Source organism: Bombus pyrosoma, linkage group LG6 (assembly GCF_014825855.1).
Source record: "Bombus pyrosoma isolate SC7728 linkage group LG6, ASM1482585v1, whole genome shotgun sequence".
NCBI lineage: Eukaryota > Metazoa > Arthropoda > Insecta > Hymenoptera > Apidae > Bombus > Bombus pyrosoma.
Genome location: NC_057775.1, coordinates 15,249,855 through 15,269,000, shown reverse-complemented (window position 1 = coordinate 15,269,000; position 19,146 = coordinate 15,249,855). Strand labels below are relative to the sequence as shown.

The 19,146-nt window shown below is 37.7% G+C and overlaps 1 protein-coding gene and 1 long non-coding RNA gene across 7 annotated transcripts in view; one reads left to right on the top strand and one right to left on the bottom strand.

Annotated features, from left to right (window-relative positions):
- Positions 1-19,146, bottom strand: part of LOC122568329 (probable serine/threonine-protein kinase dyrk2) — a 270,663-nt gene that overhangs the window by 200,860 nt on the left and 50,657 nt on the right. The window lies entirely within an intron of this gene.
- Positions 196-13,609, top strand: LOC122568342. 2 transcript variants are annotated; one of them, XR_006317062.1, is made up of 5 exons: positions 196-333; positions 9,764-10,216; positions 10,334-10,778; positions 10,861-10,971; positions 11,290-13,608. It is a non-coding gene; the product is annotated as an uncharacterized LOC122568342 (long non-coding RNA). The 2 variants fall into 2 exon arrangements; XR_006317060.1 differs by having other exon boundaries at positions 10,861-13,609.

The following is a 19,146-nucleotide window of genomic DNA, read 5'->3' as shown; positions in this document are numbered from 1 at the left end:
CAACCGTTCCAAACTTTTACTTCTAAACGTTTTAAGTTACACATTTCGAGTGAACGAAATAAACCAACATCGAACGTTTAACAAACGTAACACGTTCCCCTGGCCATCCGTCCCTACAGCTGCCAATTTAATCTTTATTTATGAAACGATTCACAGACGCGTTTCTCGAAACTCTTAGCTGGCATCGTTCGATCAGTTCGAACGCGACGGTCAAAGAAACAACGATTCCGCGACGATACGCAAAACGTAACCGTCGTATTCGCGCTCTGGATATATCCCGTCAACCCGGTTAACGTAATTGGCCAGAATCTTTGGCCGTGACTAATTACGAACGTAAGTACGAACAGTGTGCGCATAAGCGATACGCGATATAGAGGAGAAGTTCTCTTGTCCGTTCTGGCGTTTCTCACCGCCCGCTTGCTCAACACCCTGATTACGAAAGAAATTTGAAAGCTCTTCCTCCGCGGTCAGGGGAGACTGATTAATTTTGAAAGGCGACGAGTTACGTGAACGCGGTCGAGGAAAATGCAAAGGCGATGAGGTTCCCGCGCAACCGACGTTACACCACTTAACACACTAGCGTCACCACCATTTATTTCCTCTTACTTTCACAGCTAGTAGACGCACTATGTTTCTCACAACTGTGTGAAAAAGTAGCCAAAATCTACCAACTTCTATATGTACTCACGTACGATGTGTTTTAAAAATAATAAATTTAGAATAAAAAAGAAAGAAACGAAAAAGAGGATATGTAATTAGGAGGAAAAATGAAAATCGGAGATAGAAGATTGCGGTAGCAAGATACAGACGTGGAAATGGTATTGAATAGAAAGAATATCGGAAGGAGAACGAGGCACGTGCTGCAACAACGTGAAAAGACAAAAACGCAAGAAGATGTAGACGGTGGAAATGGTATTAGGGGCAATAAGACAGAGAATAAAAATCCTCGGGAAAATAGGGAGGCTAAATCGGGAAACAAGGAAAGAGACGAAAAAACAAAAACGTTAAGGGCAATAGTAAGGAACAGAAACCGAAGAGGGAATGAAATATTGAACACGGGGAAAGAATCGAATAGGAGGAAGAACAGTAGATCCTATCGATAGGATGAAAGAGCAAAGAAAGGATTTCAGTAGTAGGATAGACGTTATGTTATATGCAAATGTTCAAATTTTAAAATTGTTTATAGACGGAATACATATGATACGGATGAAGGTGCAGATGGAGAACGAAGAGGGTGAAAGTGCGAAAAATAAACATAGGAAATAAAGGAAAAAATGTACAGCCGGAAATTAGTTCTAAGCTGATAAGCGAGGATATATATAATAATATATACTATATATACTATAGACTGTAGATTACAAAACTAATACAGACTATATATAATAAATACATGATAAATAATAATTAAGTTAGTCAAATGGAGATTTGTTTCTCGATTTTGGTTGGAGTCGAAACGATCTTAAAATATGTTCAAAATGGGACAGAATGATTAGCTCTTCGTGTAACGTTAGATTATAATCTGTGACCAAATTTACTTATTTCTAACTTTTGAACGGCGTTGTAGTCGGACTGCAGTATTCAGTCTGCCAATAGCCTGCCTATTTTAACGATTCCTGTGCCGCAATGCTTTTGCAGCGATCATCTACACGCAGACGTTCGAGACCTCTTTTACTTCTTTCTCTACATAAAAACGTCGGGACGACAATGACTAAGAATTCGTTTGTTTTATTTTATTTCACTTCTGCGAATACTAAACGCTCTTTTGTTTTGACAAACAGCATGAAATTGAAACAAGAAATGGCATACATTAATAACATTTATTCGAATTATCGAAAATGCTTTCACAAATATACTTTATGACCATAAAAGATGAGCACAACGCATCGACAAGTAATTTCGCTACTTTTTCCACCCTCTAAAGCCAAATCGCTTTTGAAGCGCCCTAAAAGTCCTTTTAACGAACGAGCACACGTTTCGCGCGATAATTAGAAACGCAGAGTTTCCCTGCAACAATACAACGAAGAGGACAGAACCACCTCTGCTTGCTTAATTTCATCAAGCCTGTCGGAGCCATATTGAGAAACTCAATTTTCTACTCCGATGTTCAGACTCCATTCGATCCCATTCAAACCTACCCTTCGTTTTAAAACTTCAAAATAACGACGCTATACACTTTTTTCCTTTGAAAGTTTCGTCAAGCATTAAATTAAACCTCGAAAGCTTCACAAAGATGGATATGACTGAACAAATAACTACGCGCAGCTAGCACACGTCTCTTCGCGAAACTAACTCACTCCGATCGATATGTGTACTTACAGGGTATTCCAGAGTATCGACTGAACAAATTTTCCTCCAAATATTTTGTAGGTTACTGGTAATTAGTATAATCAGATACAATACCTGGCCTTGGTTCATTTCTTGTCGTAGATCTTCGAACGTTTATAATTAGAAATATTAATTATCACAAATTCCTGATCGAAGTACTCACGGAAGATTCGAATATATTTTATTAAAACCTGTTGCACTCGAAAGTATAATCTAAATTTTTCAAAGTACGAACCTATCTCTACTTATTTGAAAATACGAATGAAACGTTCGAAGCTTCACGGTCAGACTCGAATCGAAGTTAATTCCGTCCCTAGGTGTAGTACACGTGATAGGTGTAGCACAGGTGTAGTAGACGTACATGTAAGTATATGTATTCACGAATTGAATAAAACCAAGGAAATCATGATTATAAGTTTGGCATAGCGTTTCACACTTTCGTTTCGAGCAAACTGCAAACAGGGGATTTCCAACTCGTCGAGCCGTGTCGTCGAGGATCCCCTGGAAAGCGGATCGGACGATGAGCACACGCAAGAGCCAAGCCGTTCCATGCTCGTCGATGGTACAAACCATATTTTTCCCTTTCTTAATGAAATAGCAACGTCGACCGACTAAAACCGGCATATTACGAACTGTAAGAGCGGTCGTGCCATGCGAATATCCCGTGCGCTATATGCTCGGATTCGACTGGAAACTTGGAAACGATAATTGGTCGAGGTAATTAGAAACCATAAAGATAAGTAGCGTAACGAGCAATGGCGGATAGTCGCGAGTTGCGAGACGATTCAGACAGACGCGATAGTTTTGTCAATGAGGAATATTAATCCCTCGAGATTCGTGCTTCCCCTGATCCCCTGATAATTGGCAAAATCTTCCTCTTTTCACTTTCTTTGCTCGAATGAAATTGTTTTTTGATTATATGATAATACCTTATGACATATAATTGTGTGTTGTTATATCGTACGTTTTTAATACAATAGATGTAACAGATTTAATATAATATCTATGAAAGACAATTCTTTGTTAGTATAAAGCTAGCTAATTTAATTACGTATAATGAATGTTTGCAAAGTATAATCTAATGCACATAACTCGCGATGTTATAGCTTTTCTAAATGATATTTTGCCTTTTTAAATATACATTATAAGCTAATCGTTTGATTTACTGGAAATATAGTACTAACGTGTGCGATCTTCGAAATTATCATTAACATATACCATGGAAATTATTGAAAATCCAAAGTATAGATTTATCGTCTCAGAATACCACACACGTTGCTTGCTTTAATTATATCGAATGAAACTAGGTTAAACGAACCGTAGATAAAAAATTATATACAATATGAAAGAGGCTTAAGCATTAAGAATTAAAAAAGGGCTGTCGTTGGCAAAAGAGGCAGAGACATGTCTCGTTGCGACAGAGCTTGAGCTTAGGTCACGCGATGCGAACCTCATGGAACTCGATTGATTATGTTGAACGCGTGACACCATATTGTCGCGCGCTTTCGAGCTAATTCCACGGCGGTCCCTGTGAATGTGTGATACGCGGCCTGATATGCAGACTTCCGATCGATATACCACTCCGTTAAACGGCGAAAACACCATACAGTACATCTAAGAATGGCAACTTCGATCTTTTTAAATTCTCAAAACCGGCTACGTGCTTCTACTTTTATTTCAATTTTGTCGATGGAAATTTTCTAGTAAGAATAATTTCTATTAGATTTTATCAAATCTAACGCTCATTTAACGCTTTCGTCTATCAATCTTTTCCACGTCTACCGAAGAAACGTTAGAAATTATAATTATGCAAATTTCTAAAATTATACTTGTAGAGCGACGTTTGTAGAAAATAAAAAGCATCAACGAGCATCAGCCTCGTTGTCGGCTAAAAGTGAAAACAGCTGAAAAACCCATTCACGTGTAATGCAAAGCTGAAAAGAAAACAAGAGGAGTATATGAGTACTCCGTTCGTCATTCCGGTTAATAATACTGCAGGGGATCTTTACTAGTCTGCATCATGCCGAGGTATCATGGCTTGTGATAACGCGCCTCATCTTCTGCAGTTTGCACGCGCCGTCTCCACGCGTAGACTCCACGCGTAGATTCTGCACACGTGTGTTTCTATTACGCCACTTTAGTACCCAACTAGAGACATATGCTATCATTAGCTGTGTCCTATTTAAAAGACGAAACAGATCTTCATCTAGGGTTACCTTTTAATTCATAAAAATATTGAATTTGCCTCAACATCCGCCGTCTAACAGTAGAGTATCATTTTCGGAGAATATTGTATTCTACCTTCGCCTACCATATTTCCTGAAATAAGCTACAGTCAAAAATACACATAAGATTGACGCGGACCATTATTCCTTCTGTTCGTCTTCTTTCCAACTCTGCGTTCTATTTACCAAGAACGTAGTCGTTGATGTCCAATCTATGTGATCACAGATCTAGGATACGATCGGCTCCAATCAAAGGCAAGCGGAGACGGAGCCGCGTCGAGCAAATTACGCGTAGAAGAACAACAAATAAAGCGTGCCAAACGATCTTATCGACGGAAAGATCGTACGAAGTATAGATAATGGTTGCAGGGAATTCACTATTGTATCTGTTGTATTTTACGTGATAGGTTCGAGGAACGATCGAGACGAAGTCTCGTTGAATATTATTATCCCAGTTCTCGTTAATTCATCCACCTGAAAAACGAGTGTCTCGATCAACGTGAAGCAAGACAATGGTATAATAACAGTGTGGGAAAGGTCCTGCAGCAAAGTTGGCGCGTCGTCGACGATGAGTCGGCACACGTTTCATCCTAACTTGTACAGTGTATCAGTCGAGAACAGCTAATTACAAACGACGAGGCGCGGTGAAACTTTTAATTCCCGAATTATGCACTCCCGACACCTGACTCTGAAACTCTATTCGGAATTAAGCGGTGACTACGGTGTGCTTCTCGTTGGATTCGGCGTAAACCCGCGATTCGACGTCAATCCGATTCTATCTTTTAGGAATTCTTCAATTGCGAAGGAAAGATGAAATTGTTATCGATTATACATGATTTTTCCTTTCCATATTTTCTTTCCTTCTTGTTCGTGCTTTAAATAAGCAATTAGTGTAGTGGATTATTCAGCTTCGTTCTTTGCAATCATCTAAAAATTACGAGATTGATAACTAGGGAAAGTTTGGGAACGAATATCGCCAGGTTTCATATTGTTATTGGTCGTAGTCTCGAAAGATTCATCCTAAAAGACTCGACATAAAGGCAGTTAGTAATTCGTCACGAATCATTTGGCTACTACTTTTTATATACTCTTTTACATCTTTATGAACATAACAAAAGAAATAGAATTTAAATAGAAATTTGTATATCATCTATCAAATACAGTATTATAATAATATATTCCAATAAATTTTTCGCGTTACGTACATTTCGTTGCACTTTCGAATTTTCCATAAATGTATAAAAATCCACAGTCTACTAATTATACAAACGCGTTTACAGTCTGACTGCCTGTGTATCTTCTACTTAAGCCTTCGTGGTATATACAATAGAAAAATACTTGGCGATAAAGTGCACACAAAAATGCAGTTAATCTACGATCAGTCTGTGTCGTGCGAACCCATAGAATCCGTTAGAATCCCGCTAACGAATCGGGCGAGCACGTGATGTACACGAACATGCAGGTCGTAAGCCGGTATCGATTTCGCGGGCGGCAAATTATTTTCTTCTTTTGTCGAGGACGTTGGTCGCGAAAGGGATGAAACGGGTGGGGTACGATGAAGGGTAGAGGCTGAGGTCAAAGTACGTTCGCGGTGAAAATCCATTAACGCGGCCAAGTAAAATGAAAAATATCCGCGTTAGACGTCGACCCACGTAATTACTGCGTAATTACGTTATTACACCGCAGGATGTCCTCGGGGGTGTCGAACTTGAACAGCGATACTCGTAATCGTTGACTCCATCGACGAGGTATAATAAAAGACGAACGAATTGTACGCACGATGTCAATTTGTTAGAAGATTTAAAAAACGATATGTTGCGATAACAGTATCGTGAGACTTGGAAAAAAAGGTGTCTCAAGCAGATTTTGTGTGTAGCTTTTTATTTATTTATTTATCGGTTATTATGTGTTACTTGCGTGGTTGATTTTAGAAGAGAAAGTACATACTTAGATGGTTATAAGACTAATTTAGGAGTAGAATACGAAACGATACTTGTACGATACGTGTAGTATCTACTTAATAGAGTAAAGTAGATCACTCGTCTCTTGGTTAATGTTGGGAAATTTACAAGAAGTAGCATTCTAAATTATACAGGTAGTCATTAAGTTATATAGGTATCGGCTAACAGTATAAAATTTCGAGACGCGTATTTGCCAAATTATCATGAAAATAAAGATTCCTAAGCTTTAACAGGCTCGATCTTACCGATTATGGGTTAAGAAGACGAGAGACTCGTATAATCACAGAAGAGAAGACCGAATAGATTAAGAAATATCGTGTCTGGCTTGTGAATGAAACAATTTGCTCCTACGTTTCGTTCGAAAAGATCGAGAACCCAGGATACATAAAATCAGTATCTTGATATTTATCTCATGAGAATCACGCATCATTACATACATATATGATACATCAGGATACACATACGGGTAGAAAGTTTAATCAGAAACTAAAAAAGTTTCGTTCCAATAAACAGAGTTCGGACAAATTGCACGAACACAAAATCGAGTTACGTGAATTCAAGTAAAACTGACTAATCAGAGGTTTAACCAATTTTCATTGTTTGCAATCGAAGCACGGTGCATCGAATCCGGTTCGACGTCGGCGAAAGAACAGGATAGCGAGCTCGTCTTATCCAAAGTTTCTAAAATAACTGCACGATAAACGGCCCATAATGTTACGCTTCATGATCGGTAACCATCTAGAGCGCTATACCGCGCACGTATAACCGATCGTTAACCGAAAATTCGCGGTTATAACCTACTCTAATTTTCAGGTTCGTTTTACACGTGTCCAACTCAAGCCTGAGCCGCTATCGCATACGAATGATCGGCGACGAACGCGCCGCAGCGATTATTATGCGGGATCCTCGCGGCGCGGTCAGAATTTCCAGCGATGTATCCGCTAATCAATAACCTAGAGTACGCCGCATGAACCCTCCTATGCCGCCCGTGACCGAACTTGACCGATCCTGTTCGCCGGAAACCCGCCTCTGCGTATTCGCGTCAATGTGCGCGCTAGATCTCTCGTTGAGGTGAACGACTCGGATGACAGAATCGGGGCGGTCGAAATGCAAAATCTGTTTTCGCGAATAAAAATCTACGTTAAATCTACGTAAAAATTAAACGTCAAGTTAATCGCTTAACGCACATACTCCTGGCGCAAACTCTTTTCAGTTTATGTAATTGTTTTAGCTATTGATTTTTATAAATTCAACATACGATGTGTTATTTGTTAGTCTGTTACGAGTATTTACACAGGGCAAATATTGCTATTATAAATTTTAGGAAGAAAGTAAAGCAAGACGAGGAAGGACTCCATTTTCATTCGATAAAAAATTAACAATTCATCGTTGAAAAAGTATACAATTGGTAAACAAGAAAAATTCAAGGAAAAAGATTTAACAAGTTCAACCGATTTCAGTGTGGTATTTTTCAAAGTAAGCAAAAAAAGCAATTGTTTTATCATACAAAGTGGTACTTCGCAGGTCGAGCGCCAGTAACGTGACTCCTTACGGGTTCCATTTTTTGACCAGACGGCGCATCTTCGAAATGGCTTTGCCTTTGATGGTATAGCTGGTATAAAGTTATACGAGCTGATATAAAACACAAAACAATTCGGGGAATAGCCAATATACGCAACAAAGTACACAAAACAATTCGGGGAATAGCCGATGTACGCACCAAAGGGAATAATCGAGTACTCAAACTTATTTTTATAAAATACATAATAGGTTTACTGGAAGTATAAAAGAAACATACCATTAAATGTCATATATATTACTTTTTACTAAAATTTTGAGTTTTTATAGTAAATGGTAATTTTGTATTTCACACGACGAATATACGCGTCAGCCGCGCCGAAATAAAGTTTTGGATTGACGTGTATACACGTCGAACGCAGTTAACCGCTTGAATTATGTATATCCTTCGCAAAAAATTTTATTTATAGATATTGTTTACTTTAAGAGAGAATTTATTCGTCCCCTTCCTTTGATTTATTAACCAGTCGTACGTAAAACACGTACGTAAATAATTTTACGTGGTAAAATAATATGTAGGTGTTTTATAATATACTTCCTGTTCTCTAGATTTAAGACGGTAACTAATTATTTTTTCTACATGTAAATTGCATACCGTCGGTCATAAAATGACATACTTTTGTTACACAGATTTCTAAAACAGAATGTAACGCGCGATAGTTAAATTTACGAGCGCGTTATATCATGGTACGTTTCATAGAATACGAATTACGAACCGAAATTCTCTGCCAGAGGAGGAAGCATTAACACAGAAACGACGATTCGTAGACACCAAAGCACGATACGGTAGAAATCCCCGAGTAAGCAGAGCGTACATGTCAGTAGCCGTTAGAGGCTGAAAAATGAACGAATATCTCGAAGGAAGGGCGTATGTGTAGCGTTTGTTGCGGTGAAAACGTTATGGTTAACGTGGCACGCTTCTGGAGTTTAGGTTTCTCGAGTAGGGCACAATGCGTGTACATGCTCTTCACGTGAGTAACGTAAGACGAGTAATGCAGCTTGTGAAAAGCAGCTCGCAAAGCTGGAGGATTTGCGTTACATCTTTTTCTTTCATGCGCTGTGTTTGAGGCTCAAGGCTGTCTCTGACATCTTCATCGCGCAATTCTATATTCTACATAATTCGACATGCAGATGCGATGTTTTTTTAACAATAACAAGTACCCACGTACTGTACCATTACGTTCAATACTGGTTACTATCGAGCTGTGATCAGTCAGACTACCCATCAACTTTCTAACTCTGTACAGCAGATGCGACAGTTTCATCGATAACGAAAATACCTGTGATCTATCTTTGTAATTGTGTCACCGTACACGGACCTATTGCACCATGATCAATCAGATCTACCTACCAATCTGTCTACCTCTGGCACAGTGGATGCAAAATTTTGCCAATAACGAAACCGTGCGTTTTATCTTCGTGATCGCATCAGAGAAAGTGAACCTATTACACCATGATCCACTACACTTACACTTTACTATCCCAGCTCTGCACAGCAGATACGACAATTTCGTCAATAACAAAAATTCATACACTTAACGTTTTTGCCATCATATCGTAAAACGTAGGTCCATTATATTTATTATCAAACAGATCCGCATTCTTTCTACTCGCATATTCATTTATCTTTGCATAACACATATTGAAGAGTATCTACCTTAATTTTATTTCTAGGTGTAAAACTTTTGACCAAAACGTAGTGACAGAATATTTTCGACAGTCAACGAGTCACTTTGTCCCTATCGGTCCATAAGTTTATGCTTCGTCAAACATACTTGGAAAGGATACTCGATACGTCAGGTGGACGTATCTATGTGTAATACAAAGGCATAAGATAACGGACAAGAACCGACGGAGGATGTTTGTCTGATTGACGTGACAACGAGATTCTTATCTTCGTAGGAGGGCCATCGTTGCCCGTGATGTCGAATGGAGACGTCTATTTATCTAATTAATACAATAATATAATTAGATCCAATTAATTGTATATAAATATGAATGAGAAGTCGTCAAACGTATATTTTTGTTACAAATACACGTGCCTATTTTTACCATTATATTAAGTCTATCATGGATAACCAATCAAATCTATATTTCTTCTAAAAATTCTCTTGCCAAATTTGTATGGTAAGTACTGAGGAGTACATACGCCTACACCCACGTGACAGACACATAGAATTACACGAACGAAGGACACGCATTCTTTTCTTATGGTATCCCTTCCCATTTTACGCTATCCGGTAGACTTAACCACGAATAGATCTTGATCGCGAAGAAGGAAGAAGAAGCTGCTGATGGTGGAAGTTATCTTCTCTGTAACGAGGCAAAGTCCTTCGGATGTCTCCGGTTACAGCGTGCTTTGCTATCTTCGAGTTAGATACGCAGCTGTTTACATATATTCGAAGGCTGGAAGGGTTGTATCAACTTTATCGCACACGGTAGTAACTACGACGCAACGAAACCGTCTCTTCCTGGTCAATCCGATGGTTCAGCTAAACGTTAATCCGCCATCGCTAATGCTGTATTTATTTGAGAAGATGCCGCGAGGATAAGCCAACGAATAATTAGCCGCATCTGCGATATTTCGTTCCCGACGTTTGTAATATATTTACAATCCACGGAAATGAGCTACGCCTACACACAACCGTTATAGGGAAACAAGCTAGAAACATGCGCACCATGCATAAATGTAGGCAGACTTCTATAAATGAATTTCTCGGAAGCGAAACTGATCAACTGTGTGTTTTATTAATTTCTTGATTTCATTACAGAAATACACGATTGATATTCGATTCTGAAGAAACAAGCAATATACTTCCGCAAGTTCGCACATCGTAAGAAGAACAGTTCAACGATAAAATTGCAGAAGAATAATGGATTATGTAACTTACAATTTTTCATTCATCGATTAACTAATTATTATTATTTAGCTTTTAGTTGTTAGCGTCTAGATAATCGTGGAAGAAGAATTTTTCCTAAAAGAATATGTAAGAAAAATATAAAAACGCGGAACACTTCCGTTTTTTACCCTGCATTCTCTACTAACGTTGTCACAGCGCTACAACCGCATACATAATCTAAAAGTTTCTCTGTCAATTCTTCTAATCTATCCGCGATCTGAGAAGCTTTTGACACGATTCATCCTCTTACTTTATTTAAATAAGAATGAAAAAATATTGAAATAATTCTGCACATTGTAGACAAGGATCTCGGATAAATGGTAATAAGAAAAGGGACCGTGAACGCGTTTCAACTGCGTGGCGATTCGCAATCTGGCACGAGATACGTTCAAAGGAATCGAGCGTGTATCGTGGATGCAGCATCTGCCTTTCTACCAGATAATGATGCCTCGTCGCGATATTCCGCGGGATGCTTTTAAAACGACGTTGCTGAACACGCAACCAAGTCCAAATACGCCGGCTGGTAAACGCGGTGAAGCCAATTATACGTACCGATTCATGGCGTGGCTACGATGAAAAAGAAAGCAGAGGGAGTGGAATGTAGGGACGCCGCCGGGTGAACACAGAAAAGTGGAGCTTATTAAAGAGAAAAGGTCAACAAGGTGGAAAGGAAAAAAGGAGTAAATCAGAACTCTCTCGCACAATCGTTTACTAACTAACGATACTAATATTTAATGAATCGACAAGCGACAAGTTGTAGATTGTAAATTTCTCTTTTATAATTTCGTCTATTTTATCATCGAACGTCGTGTTTCGATTACGATATTGTCCAGAAACATTTGGACAGCTGATGCGATTCGATCAACAGGTTGATACTTTTCTTACATTTTATATCGTACTCTATCTTTCACATATTTTATTTTCACCATTTTATATTGTTATATTATTCGTGTATCTTGAATTATCGCTCGCTTTTATCCATCACTTTTAGCAATATCTATTTATCGTATACGATTGCTTAAGACAAGCAATTTCAACAGAGTCTCTTTCGAAATGTATTTGCAATAATCATTTTTAATTATTACGGACGATAGCGTACGCAAGAGAATCTATCGGTATCGTTCATTTTTTCGCTAATAATATTAGCTCGATTGTGCAAGAGGACTGTGAGATGAGCGAAAAAGGGAGATACGAAAAGAGAAAGAAGAAATACGAAAAAGAAAAGACGCGTGCCAAAAATAAAGAAAGCGTAAACTTTTATATAATTAAGGACTTTACGAATTACGATCATTAATTACCGATACATCGTTAATGTAGCTTCGACGATCGTTAGCTTGCGCCGTGCGTGCACGCCGATCCTTTGTTACTGATTGGCGTGTTAATTATATCGCTGCTGATTCTGACATACGTGCGGTATAGAGCGCATGTGAGAGCCGTGACTGGCAACTTGGTGAAAATTGTCTATCAGTAGGAGGAAATTAAGATACGGAATAACGAAATAATTTATATTGTACCGCGTGGATGAAAGTACTGTTACGTATACTGTGTATAGAATAGCGTAAACCTAATCGACGATTCGAAACGATGGTCGTGCGTAATTAGTTAGATCGATCGAATTTTTGTAGTATACTGTTTTTAAGGGTTCAAATCATCCTTGATCTGATTATACAAATTTTGTTCTACATATTTATACGTTGAAATTATGAAATGATGAAATAACGTAGAAATCTAAGATTTTCTAAGTCGATGGTAAAAATCTATCTTACTATTGATTCGTTTTATAAACGTGAGAGATATTACAAACTAGGCAGCAACGTGGCGACTGTCACGAAGTTAGTTGCGTTTTAATAGCGTCATTCATCTTTCAAGATCTCTCAAGATGGTTACGTTCGCTATTTTGCATTGCATTACGGTCATAACCGATTGTACGAGAAATTCATTTCTTTTTCTCCTTTTGCCCCGTCTGGTGTCACTCCGTGGCGTTAATGCGCGATAAGAACGATGGGATGACCATTCAAATTCACCACAGATAGTTAGAGGAAGCGCAATCTCTAGCTTGACGCGCCTCGACGCCAACAATCGTCTTTTCTATAAAAATATTCTCGTAATTTAACGCGATTTCAAGAAAAAAAAAAATTCGATAAAATGCCTGGCGATTGAAATGCGATTTGGTATACAAGACGCGGTGAATCGTACATTTGAATATCGTCGAAGAAACCTTTTGTCGAACCCTTAATTGCGGCAAGGACACGTCGTGCGACGCCCATGAACTTAGAAAGCTTCTCATCTCAAGGCGATCTTTGAGTTTTATAACTGTATTGAATTTTGTGCGTCATGCCTCTGACTTTCTCTATTGTGAAGCGGAAGAATTGAAGGAAACGAGTTTGAGAACTTTAAGCATTCGAAGTTTTAGAAACTGAACGACAGAAAGTATTTAAATGCGCGTAAGTAAAAGGCAAGTAAAAGCAAAAGTAAAAGAAATTTTAATTTTAATAGAAAAGTATAGGGAAAGTAGATCGATAGCACAAGAGGATAATTACGTAAATTAATAAAAGAATTTGAAAGAAAAATAAATGTTCAATCGTATAATCTTATATTTTACAATATTCTATCTGATTCAAACAGGAGAAACGCAAGTATTTTCTTTCATCTCAATTATTAAATTTAAAAATTAATGGACTCGTTTTCACTTTCATTTTTTATTTTATGATGTCCACGATTAACATTGCGATGTTTTAAAATTTGTCACTATCGAAGCATTTGACGTTCTCATAAATAAGGACGAGGAGTCTACCGAATTATTCTCGACGAACACGTGACTACATACCACGCATAACACGCCACTTATGCTATTACACTTTTAACTATTCCACCATGGGAATAAACGTGTTACATTTCCTTGTGTCTCACAGCATTATAGCACGAATACAAGAATGCAACAAATTATCGTTCCAGGACTGGCGACCACGAATTACCAGCAACGGTTCTACAATTTGTTCCGGAAGATATCGAACCATAATCGAGTATGATGATCTACGGTAATCTGAGAATCGAAGCCACTAACAAGAACAAAACATTGACCTCAGCCCTCGTGCGTTCTTTATGTCACTTTCCTTTTGAATCATATTTTTCTATCGTTAAGAAATTTCTTAAATTTAAGCTTCAAAGAGAAAAATCTTTAATTTAAGGAACATACGAAAGAACGATTGTTCGTATGCCGAATTTTAAACGTTATAAGTTGTTTTCTTGGTCGAAACGAAAGCGAGTTCGAAGCATAGAAAATTCGAAGACCGTAATTAATAATTCATTGAACGAAAAGGTACAACGGGACCCGTACACGCGATTTATTTTCAATGCGTAATAGATAATCTGTTGATTAGATAACCACGTTGTAATGCAGGATCATTGTATTCACCTAGCATGCCACCTACGTAAAAATAACCTAGTCCACGTGCCGCGACACCAAAATGACTTCACAAATCGACCAGACCATTATCATACTACAATTACTGGTACAATACACGTTCAGAATTTTAATAATATCTGTTACGTTACTCTTAACATTTCAAGCGATATTGATAAGTGAATTGTAAGAGCGAGAGCTGTGAAAGCTTCGCAAATTTTATACGGAGAAATTTCTAAAGCAGTATACAAGGGAAATATTTTATACGAATGGGTAATATTGTATCGAGAGAAAATATCGCAGGTGTGCACCGATGAGATGCGTGGGCAGACCAGATACAGACAAGAATTCGCACATGTCTCTGCTGCGCTGCTGCTTTCTTGTGCCGTAAAGAAATATATCGAGACAAGATGTCGCAAAGTACAGGCGAATTCCGCCTGTGTATTTTTAGGCATCCAAATTTGTATAAGTCGGTGGAAAATAATTTTCGCAGATGTAAGATACCGTTCCTATATGACGAGGGAAAATGTGCCAAAATATTATTCTTGCGATCCAGAAATTCTCTTTAACACCTAACTTGTATTCCAATTAGAACGATGTCAGTTCCACAATTAGAAGATTCTAGAGTGAAACTTACTCGAATTAGTCGAAGGACCTATTACGTAATACATCAAATCAAGCCATTGTGTAATGACTCACTCGTTTATGTTACCAACTAAAAAATCATGAAAATAATTAACAGACCTAGTACCTTAGCCGGCGATAAAAATTCTAATTCAGAAAATATGTAATCGTCTCGCACAAATTGCCATCCAATTCGCACAAGTATTCCATAATTATTCAACAACGTCAGATTCGGTTACCATTTCCATTTCTATCCAAAAGTTGTATCTTTCTGTGGTCATTCTCCTTCTTCTTTCGATTAAAAATATTTAGTCGTTATTTTGTAACAGCCTGTATAATATTTTTAACTTTCATTTAAAAGAATAAAAAAAAAGCACGAGTAATTTCAATCATTTCAACACATTTTGAAAAATGAAAAAATGCTAGGTAGGACATTCTAAGCAAGAAGAGAGAGAAGAGAACAATTCTGTTCTGCAAATAGAAATGACATTGTCGCCTACTAATTCGGCGGAAAGAAGCAAGTTAGAAAAGTTGACACAATCCTTTGCAACTTCGTGGTCCACGAGAGAGCGGAACAAGAATGGATTAGCTATTGTCTGATTGGCCTATCAGCCTACGCTCTCGCCGCAGAAACAGCAACAGCGACACCAGCAACCAACGGTAGCTTCCATTCAGTGGCCGAGAAACGTTTAAGCGAGGTCGAAGGTTTCATCGACCTCGCTGGCGCAAATTACTCAGTTAAATTGTCCATGCTCTCGGCTAGTTCTCTCTTTTCTCTCCGACTTCTATGTATCTCTGCCTTTCTTTACGATATATTCACAGATTTTGATCGATCAATTTTAATCTACGTCCACGAGACGTTGCTCTCATTTACGACACTCTAGAACCCATAGGATTGTTTCATCAATGCAGTAAATGTTGCAGTTGCGGTAAATGTACATCACGTGATGATGAAACAGTAAGCTGAGAGACTATGAAAGGGAATGAAAGGGAAGCAAAGTGGAAAAGGGACATTTTACGTACGATAAAAATATGTCTGGTACGATCATGGTATATTTTTTAGTATATTAATTGATAGCAAATTAGCTTTTGAAAAATTTTGAGTGTCTATAGATGAGCATTTTGTAGCACAGTAGAAGGTTTTGCGAGATTTTGATAATAGTTTGGGTGAAAAATAGTTAGAAAGTTGTTTGATGTAAAGGCTATGTTATTTCATTATCGCACTTCAATTTTGAAACTGTTGAAAACTTTCTCTTCTTTTTAACTTCGTTATTAACAAATATATATAATATAGCAAAAAATATTCCTTTCAAAATTCTCTAGTAAGTCATACATGTCTGAGTAGTAATTTTACTTTTAGAAACACTTCATATAAACACACAAAACCATTCTCCAAAGAAAGGAACCCACGTTACAGTACGTAAACATTCCACGTTTGCTTTTGAAAACGTTTACGCCAGTTTAAGGACCCCTTTAAACGGCACCTTGGAGGTTCGATCTTTGTTCTACGCATAATTACAACGGGTCCTTTTCGCTGAGAGAAGTGGCACGAGGACGCACGATGAATGAAAGCGAAACCGTGTAGGCAGACCGGGGAAGGACCACTCTGAAATGTAGGCCGAAATAAAGCTCTATTAGCGTTCCTTCGGTTAGTCATTGAACGAAATGTATTCTGATTTTATATTGATGTATTATCGCGTTCTGAATAGAGTTTCTAATGGGTTTGGATCGATGATACACTTTTGCTGGCCGATTTCCCTTGAACATCGGCGAACAATCAAGTACTCTGGATAATGGAAGCACATGTGGTCGTAAATATAGCACAAAGGACGATTTGAAAGTTTAGTGATCGAAAAATTGGACACGTTATTGTGTATTTCAAAATTAATTGCACAGCGATTATTTCGATAAATATGCATAACTTTTTTCTACATTTGTAACGAGTATATTTTTCTATTTAATAATTCATTTTTACTAATTCATTTTTCTCTGATCCTATCAGAAACCACGCATATATTCATGTGTATATTCGTATATTCTGATTTTTAATTGCATTTCTGATAAATGTGTTCTAATATACTGACTTTCTCACGAACTTGAAACGTTACGAAATATAAGTTAATTAATTTAATGTTTTAATGTGCATATACAGTACATACAAAATAATTTTCTGAATGAAGTTTTCCATCTCGTTTCAAGATTCTTGTGACCAAGTCAGAATGACTTAAAACGACCGAACCTAATCCGAATTCAAATCCAGCCACTTCTACTGTGCTAGTTCTATTCACTTGAAACTTGATCGATACCGATAAACATTTCTATCTTCAAAACGAAGAAAATTTGAAGAAAATCTACATTTTTGTTGAAACTTCTTTTTACCTTCGAACCATACAATATCTCTGCGTACTTATGTAATTTCCAAAGATATATCATCCTGTATACGTAACCAATAACAAAACGAAAACAGCTTCTGAAAAAACAGATCACGATAGTAAAAATCACAAAACAAACGTTCAATCGAATTCGAGATAAACAGAAAATAATTATTCCAAAGTGGAAGCTGTCTAGAGCTGTCAGGTACCACTCTAAACACGTGTAATTAGTTGCACATTATATAAATTCACCAATCACGAATACCTTCAGATCCAAGCAATCTTATTCTTTGATCTGTCGCAGCGGTGTATTATACGAGTCATAAATCGAGATCAGTATCTAGTTGGCCCGACGACCCTAAGGTAGCGGTTCATTTAGCTAATCCTTTAGAAGGAAACAGGGTACGCCATTGGCTCCGTTAAATTGTAATTCATAACAGGACAAAGTAAGAAGAAAACAGCTATAAACTCTGTGCTCTTTCCTTGGCCATTGGCAATTATCTTCCGTGACGTCACAACTTCGATCGTGATCGGAGATCATGTGCATCGGCGAACGAACAATGAGAATTTCTCGTCGATCGTTGTACCGTGAGGAAAGCACCGGTCCTTTCCTGATTATCGATCATGCACGTTCGCCTGGACCGAAAGAGATTAGCGTTTGTGATAAGCCATTTGGAAATCCGGTGACATTGGTCGTTTAGAATTCAATAAAAGTTCGTAGATGTTTAGGCAGTTGATAAGCAATATCAAATTCATTGTTAGAAGCAGACCGTAGATTTTGATGTATTTATGGGAAATTTATATGTTCGAGAAGAATATGCAAAGACGTACAATCTTCAAAGTCAACTTCCCTAGTTACGATAAATATCGTATCATCTAAATATGATGAAATTGTAAATCCTTAATCCGTTGCGTATTAATATATATACTACCATGGATGATGATGATATACGTATTTATTTGTTAAGGTCTTATACTATCGAAATAATGATCGCTTCGCTACATTATATAATGACATAAGAATTTTCTTAGAGGCGAAAGGTCTGTAGTTAAATGTTAAATACGATGAAAGTAGTTTGCGAGCTATCAGAAAATAAAGATTGACAGTGACAAAAAAGAAAGCTATTAAGAAACCTATAAGTGGCGAGAGTTCGCCATAAAAGCTTTACTTAACGACGGTACTGGAATTTGAAAAGTATATTGCCTTTTCAAACATCACCACATCCATTACGTTAAAAACTACTACATTTATCCTGGTCAAGAGCAAAATACCTAATGGGTTCCTCCAGCTTCTATTTCTTATTGTTAGTGTAATTAAAATATTCCATTCGAGGGGTAATTTTCTTCTAATAGTATAAACGATATTCGCGAGATAGTATAGGCCGGTTAAAAAGGATTATTCTAACAGTTCTAGAATATAGTGGCTTTATAGCGGAACACGTCGCAACGTGACGGTTTAATCGAATGTAATTCGGAGAAGGCGGAAAGATGAAAGAAACGCAAGGCCAGTCCTGGGTCATTGCCGTCATGCGAGCTTCGTCCTCACATAAGACTCTCCGTGTCTGTACTGTGTACGTCCACATCTACTGTGTCCGACTATGTGTATTGACGATCACTATACTTAGAACCCTGTCTATCCTCACGTACCGGGTGATCTGAACGTTATTCCGTAATCGGCCAAATGATGGATTCTTTTCTCTTTCTTTTATCCGTGAAATGACGCGAAGAAAACTAATTTCATTATTTTCATCTAAATAA